This window comes from Trichosurus vulpecula, chromosome 1 (genome assembly GCF_011100635.1).
Source record: "Trichosurus vulpecula isolate mTriVul1 chromosome 1, mTriVul1.pri, whole genome shotgun sequence".
Classification (NCBI taxonomy): domain Eukaryota; kingdom Metazoa; phylum Chordata; class Mammalia; order Diprotodontia; family Phalangeridae; genus Trichosurus; species Trichosurus vulpecula.
In genome coordinates this window covers 516357780-516370586 of record NC_050573.1, presented here as the reverse complement: position 1 = coordinate 516370586, position 12807 = coordinate 516357780, and positions in this window count along the sequence as shown.

The window sequence follows — 12807 nt, the reverse complement described above, 5'->3', positions numbered from 1 at the left end:
CTACAAATCAGAATTTTTTAAAAAATTACAGTATCAGAACTTGCTGTGTGCAGTGATATGCTAACATAACTAAGAACACAAACGAAAGAGGATTACTTCAAAAAATATAAAATATTAAAGCCAGCAACAGAGCAAGTAGAGATCTTAAATAAACCAATCACACCATAAAAAAATAGAATTAACAATAAAAGAACTACTGCAGGTTGAGCATTTCTAGGATTGATAAGTTTACAGGAGGATTCTATTAAATTCCTAAAGAACAATTAATACCAACACAAAAAATATTTTCAAAAACTTAGTAAAAAGGAACTCTATCTTATCCATCTTATGAAACAAATATAATCCAAATACCTAAGCCAGGGAAAGACAAAACAAAGAAGAAAAACTATAGATGAATATCATAAAAATTATTAAAAAGTTTAAATATAACCCTCTCAAACAGAGCACAGCAATTTATTCAATAAATCCTTAATTGTTTCCAAGTAAAATTTCAATTAAGAAATTAAAAATGGTTTAACATTTGGAAAATAATCAATGTAATTTATCATATTCAAAACACCAACATCTAAAACCCCCAATTATCTGAAAAGATACAGAAAAAGCCTTTAACAAATGTCAATATTCATTTATGCTTAAAAACCCTACAAAATGAGGGGCAGAGCCAAGATGGCAGCTGAAAAGAAGGAACTTCCATAGGGCTCTGCCCCACGACCCTCCAAACACTGATAAAAAATGGCTCTGAACAAATTCTAGAATTGTAGAACCCATGGAATAGTGGAGAGAACCAGGGCTCCAGCCCAGGACATCCTGGATTGTTGCTGGGTAGGGTTTATTGCACGGAGCTGGGAGCAGAACAGAGCACAGCCCAGCATGGGCTGCACCCAGACTAACCAGACCGTGAGCTGGGTGGAACAGGCCCTAGCGCCCCGAATCAGTTTGCTGTTGCAGTTACCAGACTACTCAACCCACAAACACCAAAGACAACAGAGAAGGTTAGTGGAAAAAACTGTGGGGACAGAGTGAAGGGAGTTCAAGGTTTGGCCACAAACCCAGGGGCAGCAGAGGAGGTGCAGCTACAGAACTAGAGCTGCAGTTGCTTCCGGCCCCAGGTCCACCTGGTGGGAGGAATTAAGTGGCGGATCAGAACAGGAGTGCACAGCCTGCTCAAATCTGAGTTGCAATCCTAGTTGGTGGTTCTTGGGGGAGAAGGAGTACTGGTGTGGCAGAGCTTGCTGTACAGAAATAGCTCTGAACACAACAGTGCAGCCCCTCAAGCTTGGGACAAAGTACTCTCTACAAGCAGTCGTACCCTGACGAAAAGGTCAAGGGTCAAGTAGTTGGCTGGGAACATGGCCAGGCAGCCACAATAGACTCAGATTCAGACTTCGAAATCTTTCTTTGGTGACAAAGAAGATCAAAACATATAGTCAGAAGAAGTCAACAAAGTCAAAGAGCTTACATCAAAAGCCTCCAAGAAAAACACCAACTGGTCTCAGGCAAGGAAGAGTTCAAAAAGGATTTGGAAAAGCAAGTTAGAGAAGTAGAGGAAAAATTGGGAAGAGAAATGAGAATGATGTGAGAAAACCATGAAAAACAAGTCAATGACTTGCTAAAGGAGAACCAAAAAAATACTGAAAAAAATATTAAAGAAAACAACACCTTAGAAAATAGACTAACTCAAATGGCAAAATTGCTTCAAAAAGCCAATGAGGAGAAGAATGCCTGGAAAGGCAGAATTAGCCAAATGGAAAAGAAGGTTCAAGAGACCACTGAAGAAAATACTACCTTCAAAATTAGATTGGAGCAAGCGGAAGCTAGTGACTTTATATGAAATCAAGATATTCTACAACAGAACCAAAGGAATCAAAAAAGTGGAAGACAATGTGAAATGTCTCATTGGAAAAACCACTGACCTGGAAAATAGATCCAGGAGAGATAATTTAAAAATTATTGGACTACTTGAAAGCCATGATCAAAAAAAGAGCCTAGATATCGTCTTTCAAGAAATTATCAAGGAGAACTGCCCTGATATTCTAGAGCCAGAGGGTAAAATAGAAATTGAAAGAATCCACAGATCGCCTCCTCAAAAAGATCCCAAAAAGAAAACTCCTAGGAACATTGTTGCCAAATTCCAGAGCTCCCAGGTCAAGGAGAAAATATTGCAAGCAGCCAGAAAGAAACAATTTGAGTATTGTGGAAAAACAATCAGGATAACACAGGATCTAGCAGCTTCCACATTAAAGGACCGAAGGGCTTGGAATACAATATTCCAGAGGTCACTGGAGCTAGGATTAAAACCAAGAATCCCCTACCCAGAAAAACTGAGTATCATGCTCCAAGGCAAAATATGGATTGTCAATAAAACAGAGGACCTTCAAGCTTTCTTAGTGAAAAGACCAGAGCTGAATAGAAAATTTGACTTTCCAACACAAGAATCAAGAGAAGCATGAAAAGGTAAACAGGAAAGAGAAATCACAAGGGCCTTATTAAATTTGAACTGTTTTGTTTGCATTCCTCCATGGAAAGATGATGTGTATGATTCATGAGACCTCAGTATTAGGGCAGTTGAAGGGAATGTGCATATATATATATATATGTTTATGTATATATATATATATATATATATATATATATATATATAAGTGAATGTGTATATATGTATATATCTATGTGTATATGTATGTATGTGTATATATATATATACATATATATATGTGTGTGTGTGTGTGTGTTTTATATAAAAAAAGCTAACTGAAGAAAATGATTTGTAAAAATTAGAATCAGGCAAATGAAAGCTAATGACTCTATGAGATATCAAGAATGAGATAAACAGAAACAAAAGAATGAAAAAATGGAAGAAAATGTAAAATACTTTATTGGTAAAACAACTGACCTGGAAAATAGATCTAGGAGAGACAATTTAAAAATTACTGATGGAAAAAACCCTGGACAGCATCATTAAGAAAATCATCAAGGAAAGCAAGGAAAGTTGCCCTGAGGTCCTAGAACCAAAAGGTAAAATAGTCATTGAAAGAATCCACCAATCACCTCCTGAAAGAGATCCCAAATTGAAAACACCATGGAATACTGTAACCAAATTCCAAAATTACCAGGTCAAAGAAAAAATACTACAAACAGACAGAAAGAAACAATTTAAAAATCATGGAACAACAGTCAGGATAATGCAGGACCTTGCAGCTTCTATATTAAAAGACGTAAGGGCTTGGAATATGATATTCCATATGGCAAAGAAGCTTGGATTACAGGAGGAAATAAAATACTTAAATAACTCCATTTTAGGAAAAGAAATTGAACAAGCCATCAATGAACTCCCTAAGAAAAAATCTCCAGGGCCAGATGGATTTACAAATGAATTCCATAAAACATTTAAAGAACAAGCAATTCCAAACTACTTGTGGAAATAGGCTAAGAAAGAGTCCTACCAAATTATTTAAATGATACAAATATTGATGGGAAAAGCCAAAACAGGGAAAGAAAATTATAGACCAATTCCCCTAATGAATATAGATGCAAAAATTTTAAATAAATATTAGGCAAAGAGATTATAACAATTTGTCTCAAGGATATCACATTATAACCAGGTAGGATTTATACCAGGAATGCAGAGCTGATTCAATATTAGGAAAATTATCTGCATAATTGATTATAACAACAATAAAACTAAAAGAAATCATATGATTATCTCAATAGATGGAGAAAAAATATTTCCTATTAAAAACACTAGGGAGCATAGGAATAAATGGAGTCTTCCTTAAAATGATATGTAGAATCTATCTAAAACCATCAGCAAGCATTCTATGTAATGGGGATAAGCTAGCAGCATTTCTGATAAAATCAGGAGTGAAGCAAGGATGGCAATTATGATCATTATTATTCAAAATTGTTGTAGAAATGTTAGATGTAGCAATAAGAGAAGAAAAATTTAAGTAATTAGAATAGGCAATGAGAAAATAAACTATTACTCTTCGTAGATGATATGATGGTATACTTGTAGAAACCTAGAAAATCAACTAAAAACCTAGTTGAAATAATTAACAACTTTAGCAAAGTTGCAGGATACAAAATAAATCAACACAAATCATCAGCATTTTCAATATTATGAACCAAGTACAGGAGCAAGAGAATAAAAGAGAAATTCCTTTAAAATTAACTGCTGACAATATAAAATACATGGGAGTCTACCTGCCAAGACAAACCCAGAAACTATATGAGCACAATTACAAAGCACTTTTCACACAAACAAAGTAATATCTAATCTATTGAAAAAAATATCAGTTCCTCATGGGTATGTTGAGACAATAAAATATGACAATTTTTTCTAAATTTATTTACTTATTCACTGTCATACTAATCAAATGACAAGTTATATAGATAAAAAAAATAACAAAATTCATCTGAAAGAACAAAATGTCAAGAATATCGTGGGAATTGGTGGAAAAAAAATGATGTGGCCTAGCCATACCAGATTTCAAACTCTACTCTAATGTGGTAATCATCAAAACAATCTGCTTAGTATTGGATCAATTGAAAAGATTAGGTATACAAGACAACTTTGACATGGTTGCACATGTATATCCCATATCCAACTTTTACCATCTCATGGAGGAGTCAGGATTGGGTGAAGGACGATAATTTGGAATTTAAAATTGCAAAAAATTGATTGTAAAAATCATTTCTACATGTAATTTTAAAAATAATATATTTAATAAACAAGTAAATATAAAAGGACATCAAGATGACTTTTAACTTCACTGTGACTTCATATAGTTCTAGAAAAAAATGATCGATAGCAATAAGAGAAGAAAAGATATTAAAGATTTAAAGATAAACAAAGAGGCGATAAGGTTATCTTTATTTGCTAATGATATGATGGCTTACTTAGAAAGTCCTAGGGGGAATTAAAGAAAAGAAATGCTAGGGAAGGTGGTCTAGCCATACTAGATCTTAAATTGTACTATAAAGTAGCAATCATCAAAAATACTTGGTACTGCCTTAGAAATAGAGGAGTAGATCAGTAGAATAGGTTAGTCACACAAGACATAGTAGTCAATGATTATAGTAATCTACTGTTTGAAAAACTCAAAGACTCTAGATTCTGCGATAAGAACTCACTATTTGACAAAACTGCTGAGAAAACTGGAAAATAGTATGGCAGAAACTAGGCATACACCAATGTCGGACACCGTTTACCAAAATAAAGTCCAAAATGAGTACATGATTTAGATATAAAGGTTGATACTATAAACAAATTAGGGGAGCAAGGAATAGTTTACCTATCAGAGTTATGGAGAATGGAGGGATTTATGACCAAAGAAGAGACAGAGAACATTATGAAATGCAAAATGGATAACTTTGATTACATTAAATTGAAACATTTTTGCACAAACAATGCCAATGCAACCAAGATTAGGAGGGAAGCAGAAAACTGGGAAAGAATGTTTACAACTAGTGTCTTTGATAAGGGCCTCATTTCCAAAATATAAAGAGAGCTGAGTCAAATTTACAAGAATACAAATCATTCTCCAATTGATATATGGGCAAAGGATATGAACAGGCAGTTTTCAGAGGAAGAAATTAAAGATATGTATAGACATATGAAAAAATGCTCTAAATCACTATTGATTAGAGAAATGCAAATCAAAACAACTCTGAGGTACCACATCACACCTATCAGATTGGCTAACATGACAAAACAGGAAAATGATATATGTTGGGGAAGATGTGGAAAAATTAGGACACTAATTCATTGTTGGTGGAGATGTGAGCTGATCCAAACATTCTGGAGAGCAATTTGGAGCTATGCCCAAAGGGCTATAAAAATGTGCATACCCTTTGGCCCTGCAATACCATTTCTAGGGCTGTATCCCAAAGAGATTATAAAAATGGGAAAAGGACCCACACTACAAAAATATTTATGGCAGCTCTTTTTGTGGTGGCCAAGAACTGGAAATTGAGGGGATGCCCATCAATTGGGGAATGACTGAGTAAATTGTGGTATATGAATGCAATGGAATACCATTGTGCTATAAGAAATGATGAAGAGACAGACTTCAGAAAAATCTGGAAAGACTGACATGAACTGATGCTGAGTGAAGTGAGCAAAACCAAAAGAACATTGTACACAATATCAGCTACATTATATGATAACTAACTTTTATAGACTTAGCTCTTCTCAGCAATGTGGGGATGTAAAACAATTCCAGAAGACTCATGAAGGAAAATGCCATACACATCTAGAAAAAGAAATATGCAGTCTGAATGTAGATCAAAGCAGACTGTTTTCTTTTTTTTCTTTGTTTTGTGTTTTCCTTTCTCATGGTTATTCCCATTCATTCTAATTCTTCCATACAACATGACTAATGCTAAAAAATGTTTAATAGGTATGTATATGTACAGCCTACATTGGATCACATGACTTATTGGGGAGGGAGGGAGAGAAAATTTCAAACTTATGGCAGTGAATGTTGGAAACTAAAAATAAATAAACTTATATGTAAGAAAAGAAAGTCCTAGGGAGTCCACCAAGATATTAATTGAAACTATTACTAACTTTAGAAAACTTGTGGAATGCAATTAAACCCATAAACATAAATAGTATTTCTGGAAATGATAGAGATATCCTGTTTCAAAATATACAAAATTGAAAAAAAATATACAAAATATTTGGATTGGTCCAAATACAAAGTATGCCTTAAAGATATAATATGTATGCATATATACTACATATAAGTAAATGTATATAAAATAAAATACATACAAGTATAAAGACATAAAAATGAGTTTTGCAAAAATGCCAAAAACTTTCCTTACTTGGGAATTGAAGTGAAGGTGATTGTACTCATTTTTTCATATAATATAAACTCCATAAACCAAAAGATGAATGAACTTCTTGGACATAAGGGGTTATCATATTGCCTCTAAAATTAAAATGAATCAATTTTGTTAGTCATGTTATGTTGGCTTTATTTACCATGTATATTTTCCTCTATATATGAACACTTTTTAATTTTTTTTCATTTTTTTTTCAGTTTTTATATTACCCAATGCCATTTTGTTGCTCAGATTTTATCAGGGAAAAGTTATCAAACAAAACCTCAAGTGTTATATTCAATAATTTTGTTTCTTGTTTTTGTTTTATACCAACGTATGTGACAGAGAAATTGTAAAAGTGAGAAAATGAAATATATATATATTATACATACATAGATATATCTATATATACAAATACCCATACATATATAGATAGTGAGAGAAAGGATTATTAATAACCCATGATTTGAAGAGGTCCAGAATTCTCCCCTTTTTCTAAAGTACTGATTTTAAAAAGTTCAGTCTCATAAAGGATATTGCTGATAATGAGATTGGACTAACTTTCTTGTTCAAACACCCAAGTGGAATAATCATTGTACACTGCTCAGGCTTTCCAAGGGTAATATGATGTCATTTTCAGCCTTGCATTGTAATATCCTTTCTCTCATTAATTATTAACCAATCAGAGTTTATTGCCAGTCCTATTCCAAAATATATAAACCTTGAGTCCACCACCATGATGATCTTTGCTCTAAGAGAGATGACCATCCTTTTATTAATAAACATGCTGGTCTTACAAATAAAATCATTAAATTATCCAGAAACTATGTCTCTTGAACCTTTTTAATCACCACAATAGATACAGAAATGTGAAACATGGATTTTAAAACACTTGAAAAGTTTGCCAACTTGAGGATTTTATTCAAATAAAAGCAAAAGCTATCAAATTAATTTTATTGATGACCTCTATTCCCTTGAATAAGAACAGGTGTCTAGACACCTAGAACATCCATATAGGACATAGAAATAAATAAACATGTTTTTGGCAAACACACACACACTCACACAATAGTTTCTGCTTTTAGATTCTGTAATGGATCTTTGTTGTGGAAAATAAGCTTAAAGTAAGACAAGCCATGATTGATGAATGAAGACCTTTCATCAATAAAAACATATCATTAGAGAGGGCATAGGGAAAGAAAACACTTAGAAATGAACCAATTCAAATGTGTAAGAAAATGAAAGCTAGAGGATTGTATATGTGGGCAAAATAAACTTATCAAAACATTAAAAATGATTTAAGGCAAAGTCAGATGCAAATATAAAACTATGGAACAAATGAGAGAAGTAATTTATGTAGAGAAAAGTTACCTTATGCATCCTTATTCAGTAATTCACAACTCTACAAATCCATTAAACATCTATTGCTTTGCTCAAAACAGGGCAATATGATGAAATTAGTCCCTGCTCTCAATGAGTTTACATTTTACTGTAGGGATACCACAGTTTCATGAATAAATACAAAGTATTTGCAAAATACTTTGCAAAGTATATGCAAAATAGTATATGCAAAATAATTTATAGTAATTTTCAGGGGATGCTGAGAGTGCTGAAAATTAAGATTAAAAGTGCTTTAGAAAGGAAGGCATAATTGATTTGTTCTTTGAAGGAAACAAATTATTCTTAAAAGTAGGAGTGAGAAGGGAGTTCATCCCAGATGTCTGTTGTTTGGCCTTCATTTTGAAGAGGACCAATGAGATCACAGAGTGATGTCTTGTCTTATGCTTGGATTGGATTTAAGTGAAGCAGAGTTGCTCAAAGTCATTAGCTTTACTCTTTCCTCCAAATCACTGATACCCAATGGCAAGACAAAAAGTCAGAATGACTGGAGATAGCCGTAAATATAGTGGATGCCCATGCTTCTCTCATGTCTGATCAAGTTCTAAGCACTCCACAGCACCTGCTTCAGTTGTATTCGTGGCCATTGGAAACAATTATTGTCATTTGTCCATTCCTCTTGGACTAGACATCCCCCTAACTCACCAATAGTTACTCCCAACCTAGATTAGCGTGTCTGCCTAAATGGCTCTACCAGGTTGTGGCTGCTACACATACTAAAGCCTCTTGGAGTCACAGGTGAGAATTGGGTGAAAGGTAGACACCAAAGGTAGATGAGCAGCCCTGAAAAGGACTCAGAAAGCCCTCACGCTAGATATGCTAGTGTTTCCTGAACAACCCATCCATCACATTCCAAATGAAGGAGAATGTTAGTGCTAAGGCATAAAAGCAGAATATGGAATGCCATTTTGCAGGCACAACTATTAATCCCCATCAACTGGAATGAAGAAGGTCCCATAGAAACAACCTGGAAAGGTGGGTGGAAGACAGATTATGGAGGGCTCCAAAGGTACTTAGAGCATATCCCAAACATATAGATTATATGTGTGATCGTAGAGAACATAGAAAGTTATAGAAAATTTGTGCGCGCGCGCATGTGCATGTGTATGTGTGTGTGTGTAGTGGGGGTAGGGAAATACAGTCAAATCTTGTTTTTAAAAATATCAATTAGCAGCTATGTAGAGAACTGATTGAGGAGGGAAGAGAAAAGAGGCAGACAGAGGCTATCTTAATCATCTAGACCAGAGGATATGAGTAGCATAACTAAAGAAAAGGCTATGAAAATAGAACAGCTGGGAGGATGTTTGAGATGTTCTGTAGATAGAATTCAGAAGATATGATAATACAGAAGACTTGGAAACTAATCGGATATGCGTGGTCAGAGAGTAAGGGTGTTTAAAGGGTCTTCAGAAGCCATCTAGTTCAACCCATACATTAAAGTAATCTCACTTCTACCATACTTGACCAGTTGTGTTCCAACCTCTTCTTGAAGAGGAGGGGATGAGGCACTCCCCTTGAAGGATCCTATTATACCTTTGTATAACTCCAATATTTAGGAAAATTTTCCTGATATCTAGTGGAAGAGTCAAATATGACTAAGGTTGCAAAACTGTGTGACTAAAAGCATGGCTGTACCATCAAACCAAAGACGTTTGGAGAAGAAAGGTTTTTTTTTAAATAAAATGATTTTCATTTTTCCTATATTGAAATTGAGGTATCTATGGAACTTTAAGGCAGAGTTTTACAATAAGCAATTGGTAATATAGAACTAGAGTTCAGAAGAAAGATTAGGGCTTGATATATACATGTTGGGGTTATCTATGTCGATCTAATTGAACCAAGTCCAATTAATGAGATCACAAAATATAAGACAGTAGAGAGAGAAAAGAAGAGTGCCCAGGATAGAAAATTAGGGAGTAATTATAAATAATGTACAAGAAGAAGAAAATGACATAGCAAAGAAGACTATATGTTAAGAAAATATATGGAAGGACAACTGAAAGAGAACATGTTAGGCCTTATTTTATAGCCCTATTTTCATATTTGCTTTGTATATATTTATGTGTTCATTTTATTTCTCATAGCTATGGTCTAATTTCCTTTAGGCAGGGACTATTTTTATTATTGTCTTTATATCTCCATCATCTAGTACATTACTTGACAGATAATGGATGTTTAATAAATGCTTATTAATTGATTGAGTCTTGCTAAGGAGACCTGAGCAGGAGAGATTGTCCCAGAGGAGCCTATGGTCAGCACTGATTAACACACTGGATTTTGAACTTAAGAGATAATTGACAACTTGAAGATAACAATTGTAATAGGGTATTAGGGTCAGAAGTGAGTGGGAGATGAGGAAATGGAGGTAACAAGTATGGAAAAACTTTTAGTATAACAGCTTGAAAGGAGAGTAGGGTCTAGTGAAGGCCTTTATTTGTTTAGTTAATGAGGGACTGCTTCTTTTCCTACACTTCATCTATGTCACCCCGAATGCCACTCTCTCCCTTCTTTGCCTGAATAGTGCAGAGCTTGTCCTTACTTACACCTCAGAGGACACATCTCAGTGGATGTCAAAAAGAGCTTCATGCTAAGACATTGTAACATTTGTCATCACTGAAGTAATTTGTCTTTGTAAGTCATATCTCTAAGCATTGTTTTAAACCACTATTTATTATGTGTTCCTTGGGAAACTTTTACTCGTCTACAAAACATTTACTGTCAAAAAGTGCATGTGTTTGAAGAAGTATAAAGTTAAACAATTTACCTATGAAAGGCAAAGTGAATTAACCCTAAATCAATGTGAATTAATGCTTCTGCAACACAATTTCTTGGATGTAAATTCTCACACACACCATCTATAGGAAAAATCTTACACTCTTCTTGTCTGTATAAGGCTTATGACATTGAATACAATTGATCATTAATCAAGAAGCATGTAAGGAATTCATTTCTTATGTTTGAAACTAGATTGGATCAGACCAGTCATTTCATTGATAAAGTTCTTGGTTTAGAAACTCTATGAATGTAGATTATAAACATTCCTTCAATTTATAATCCTAGAGAGTTGCCTGAGAGACCATTTACCAAGGCAGCAATGAAACATTTGTAGAGATCCATTGTTAGATGAAAATATAAAAGCACCAAAGTATCCCCAACTTTTGAAAATATTAAAGACTAGAAAATACGCCAATCAACTTTTGAATAAAAAAACATGCTGGAAATCAAATACCCAAGGAGATTTTTTAAAGGCTTCTTTGTTCAAAAATCAGTGGAATACTTTGTCAATAGTCAACAGTCAATAAACATTTGTGCTAGGCACTATGCTAAGTGTAAGGATACAAATAATATAAAAGCAGTCCCTGACATCAAGAACCTTGCAATCTAATGGGGGAAGACAACATACAAAATGAAGATGACAAAAAGGGAGTGCATCAGAGGGTATCCAGCAAAGGGCCATGATATTCATGGAGTCAAATCCAAGCACAGAAGTTTATGCTAAATGAAGTTAGTTGTGCCCTCTATAAAGTGAGGTTTTAGAAGGATTTTTATCGTTCCACTCCCCAGCCCTCAAATCAGAGAGGAGAGGCAACTTTGGGGGCTGAGAAGGGACTGAATATCAAAGCTGAATCAATCCCCACGATGGTAAAATTTCAAGTCATGAGTTTATTCTGGGATAAGTATGATATTCATGTAGTCAAAATCAACTAGATTATCTGATATGAAATGAATTTGTTTCTTAGTTCAAAAAGTATACGACTACTTTGCACTCCGTTGAGGGTTAACCCTAAATGTGCTTTTCACACTGCCCACATCTCTTAGAAAAAGAAGGTGAAATACAAAAACAAAGAACCTGTCACCTCCTTAAAAAATCCACCAAAATGAAAACTCCCAGGAATATTATAGCCAAAATTCAGAATTTCTGGCTCACCAGACAAGAATAATTTACTGAGAAAAAAATTAACATAGTCCTGTCATGCAATGGATTTTTTGTTTGTTTGTTTGTTTTGTTTTTTTTTTTGTTTTTTTGAGGGGGGAAGGCAAGGCAATTGGGGTTAAGTGACTTGCCCAAGGTCACACAGCTAGTACATGTGTCAAGTGTCTGAGGCCGGATTTGAACTCACGTCCTCCTGACTCCAGGGCCGGTGCTCTACTCACTCCGCCATCTAGCTGCCCCTGTGCAATGGATTTTTAATGAAAGAGAGAACTGATAATGACTTTTCTGATGAAAACACCAAAGCTAAGTAGAAAATCTGAAGTGCAGACATAAGAGTTAAGATATTTTTAAAAAGGTAAATATGAATAAAATCATAAGGAACTAAACAAACATGTACTTTTGGTGAAATAACATTTAAGTCTACTCCAGATTTAACATTATAAGGATCTATATTTCTATTTCTTAGCATCATTGAAGGAACCCTCAAAAGGGAGTCTGGAGTCTCTAGATTGAGACATGGCCCTGCCAATGTTCTGTCCTAGCACACTTGACTACTGAAGTAGCCAAAGCCAAAGCATTTTCTATTGGATGGCCTCTGCAAGCCCATCACGAGGCATACTTTCTGACACAACTAATCCTCAATT